A 3,929-nucleotide genomic window follows, 5' to 3' on the forward strand; every position below is an offset into this window, starting at 1 on the left:
AGTTCGTTATAGAAGATATCAAGTATCTCGTTCTTCTTAAGAGAGTGATCAGGCAAAGCATTATGTAGCTGGATGAGCCTCCCCCAAGCTTGTGGGAGACTCTCTTCTTTGAGTTGAGCAAAGTTGTATATTTCCTGCAAGGCAGCTTGCTTCTTATGGGCAGGGAAATATTTCTCACAGAAATAATAGACCATATCCTGGGGACTACTCACACATCCAGGAGCAAGAGAAGTGAACCAGGCTTTAGCATCATCCTTTAGAGAGAAAGGAAACAGCTTAAGGATATAGTAGTAGCGGATCTTCTCCTCACTAGTGAAAAGGGTGGCTATATCGTGTAGTTTGGTAAGATGGGCCACGACCGTCTCAGACTCATAACCGTGGAAAGGATCAGATTCGACTAGAGAGATTATCTCAGGGTCGACAGAGAATTTATAATCCTCATTGGTGATAAAGATAGGTGAAGTGGCAAACTTCGGGTCGTATTTCATCCTAGCTTTCATAGATTTTTCCTTCCACTTGAGAAGTAATTTCTCAGCGTCATAGGCATCCTTACACGCAACAAAATCCTCAGGTATCTTGTGACAGCCCGAGACCGACGTTCCAGAAGATTCCCCTTCCTTTCCGTTTTCGTCGTGTGTCTATTTTGTTTTGTCACATCATCATCGCATCATGCGCATCATCAGCATTGCATCGGCATCCCGTTGCCGTCAGTTTTCAAAACTTGCATCCGTTAGTAGTTGCCGGTTCTCGTCGTTGTCCGTTCTTAGCCCGGCCGCACTCGCACGCGCCCGCGGCATCGTCAACCCCTGTTTTAAAAGTTTGTTGAAAACTTTCTCTGAACAAGGTGAAACTTGGCATGCGGTCGTAATTAGTTATAGCTAGGCCGCCTGTCGAATTTCGTCGCGATCGGAGTTCGTGTGGTACCCGAACGGTCGACCATAGCAGCACCGTATTCGGTCTACCGTCAGATGTTTGTCGGTGTTTTAAAATTCGTTGCCGCGCTGCCCTTTCTCTCTCTCGTCTCCGGATATCCACTCTACACGACCTCGTAACCGTTCCCGCGTTCGGAATCGTCCGAATCCGACCGCATGGTTGGATCCGGAACGAAATGCCGGCTAACCTAGCCCCCCATTTGTCTATAAATAGACCCGTTGGTATAATTTAGACAACCTCCCTCCATCTCTCCTTGAAATCCGTGCAAAACCCTAATCCCCCCCACTCTCTCTCCCCTGCCTTCCACCTCCAGCCGCCGGGCCCGCCCGAGCCCGGGCCAGGCCCGCCGAAGCCCATCTGGGCCCGTGGCTAACCCGTAGCCGAGCTCCTCTCTAGCCCCGCCGCCTGCAGGTCGCCGCCGCCAGCCCGGCTAGCCGCCGGCCTCCTCCCGGTCTCCAGCCCCATCGCCGGCCGGTGCCCCAGCCCGGCTGCACCGCCCCGTCCCCAGCGCCTCGCGTGAGGGCGGCAACTTTGCCCAGGAGCAGCTCCGCTGCCGCCGCCGTTCTGCTTCCCCGCCGGTGCCTCCCTGCAAATCGTGCGTTTCCCGCGCCTGGATCCGCCTCATTCCGTCCGGATCCCGCCACCCTCCGCACCGGTGCTTCGCCCCTCCGCCTCGCCTTCCGCCGCCATCGCCGTCAGCTTCCGCTGCCGCTGCTTCCTAACGAGGAGGGAGACAAAGTGCCGTCCTCGCCTGGCCTCCCGCTCACTGGCCTGCGTGGGCCGCGCAAGAGCCGGCCCAGCAGCAACCGCCCAGACCGGCCCAGCTCCGGGCCTCTCCACGTGCCTCGCCCCAGCGCCTCTTCTCTTGGGCCAGGCCCGCGAGGTGAGACCCGTCTAAGCCTCACCTCAGGTGTAGTTTAGCTGTTAGTCGCCCATGCGAGTAGGCCCAACTGCTCTATGTATTCAGCCCGATAGTATTTTTAGGTGTTTTTTTTCGAATTAGTTAACTTGAGTAAAAATAGGCATTTTTTCAAACGACCGTAGTTTTTAATCCGTATGTCGGATCGGAGCGAGTAATATATGTAAATTGAGTAGCTTTCCGTGTATATTAACATTTTGCAACTTGCATAATGGTTTGACGTAGTTTGAGCTGCCATATGCATAGGTTTACGCGCTGTCTAGATAGGATAGTGCCCGTATTTTTTTTTCGCGCAAGACCGGATAGCCCGTATGCCGTAGTAGAAATGTTCATGTTTTAGGAACACCTTTTCCATGTATTTTAGAGGGGTCTTTAGTATATTTGCGTATAGGGATTTGCCGCTAGTTTATTTTCCGTGTTTAGGTCTTTATCTCGCATTTACGTGGGGCATTATTTTTGTTGTGCAACCCCACATATTTTATATGTTTTCGGGGTAGAAAAATCCGTAGGATTTTTCTGTGCAACTAGTTTTAGCTTTTTAGCAAGTTAGTTCGCGCGATATTTTGCCATGTTGCCCTCTTGTCTTTTTCGTAGGATTTATTCCGTGCTTTGTTTGATTAAGTTGTCAACTAGGGAGTTGTTCTTGGATGTTTACTCTAGCCCCTAGTATTTTTTGTTGCAATAGAAATGCATGTTTAGGTGTGGTTTGCTTGCTCTCAAGTTGCTAGAAATAGTGCTGATTTGGAGGTGCTGAAATATTTCTAAGTCTGAGATCTGTTATATTTTGTTGCTGTCTTGTCTTGCTCCTACCTTGTGATGTGTAGCTCTTTTGAGGTTGGTCCAATGGAGTAAGTTGTAGACCTTGTGATTCTCTAGCATGCTGTGAATTTTCATGCCATTTGGAGTCCTGTAGCTTATGTTTTTGTTGCTGTCAATATGCCTTCAGATCGAAAACTGCACTTTCATGAAGTGTTATTTTCACTAAGTCTGAAATAGTGTGTGAGATGCCATTTTGTGACTTCTTTTCCTAGTGGTCCATGATGCCATGCTAGTTGTTGTTAGTTGTTTGTTGTAGTGCTTCTTCCCTCTTTCGTGTCATGCCTTGGTTGTTTATATTGGAGTTGAGTAGCTCGTAGTTGTGGGGTGTAGTAAGTGCTATGTGGCTGATTTTGGCAGATTGTAGTGATTTCTTGTTTTGCTCGTAGTTGTTGAACCGTAGCTCCGATTTGATCGTGTCCTATATGAAACTTGCTTAGAATCTCGTGTAGTTTCATTTTCTCTTCTTGGATGTATGTTTTGAAGTTCTCGTGACCGTCGTTGCACACATATTGCATTCATGCCATCATATCTTGCGGTGCTTGTATCTTTTGATCCGTAGCTCCGTTGGAGATGATCTCTATGTGTAAATTGCTTGTAACGACGCGTAGAATCATGTGAACCTATTTGTTTTGCTATTTAACAACCAATTAAATGTGTTTGTTCAGATCTGGACAAAATTGTAAATTAACATGTGAGGTCGTCTCGGAGGTACTATATGTCATTTCCGACCTCATTTAAAATGCCTAGATAGGTAGTTTAATTACGCTTCACCTCTTGCCATGTTTAACCACATTTAATATTGCCGTTTATCTAATCGGGAGAGAACTCGATAAATAAACGTGGAGTTTTGTCAATATGCAGCTCGTTGCATATTGAACTTCACTAAATGTGTAGTGTTTGATTGTGTGAATTGTCATGCCGTGACTTGCATGTATTCAACTGCTCCTGCATCATATGTGTTGTGCATCGTGTGGTGAATATCGTGTGTTGATTTGTGTTTCCGGTTTGCTTCATCTCGATAGAGTTCCGCAAGCGTGTCGGATGTGAGGACCCGTTCGACTACATCGGTTCGTCTGCTTCACGGAGGCGTTCTTCTTCCAAGCGGGATCTCAGGCAAGATGACCATTTCCCCAGATACCATTACTATCATTGCCATGCTAGTTTTATCGCTTCTATCGATTATGTCTCGTTGCCTACCACATGTTAAATATCAGCCTCTCAACAATGCCATGAAACCTTCAACCTGTTCAACCTAGCA

The sequence above is a fragment of the Hordeum vulgare genome, chromosome 3H (assembly GCF_904849725.1).
Source record: "Hordeum vulgare subsp. vulgare chromosome 3H, MorexV3_pseudomolecules_assembly, whole genome shotgun sequence".
Taxonomy (NCBI): domain Eukaryota; kingdom Viridiplantae; phylum Streptophyta; class Magnoliopsida; order Poales; family Poaceae; genus Hordeum; species Hordeum vulgare.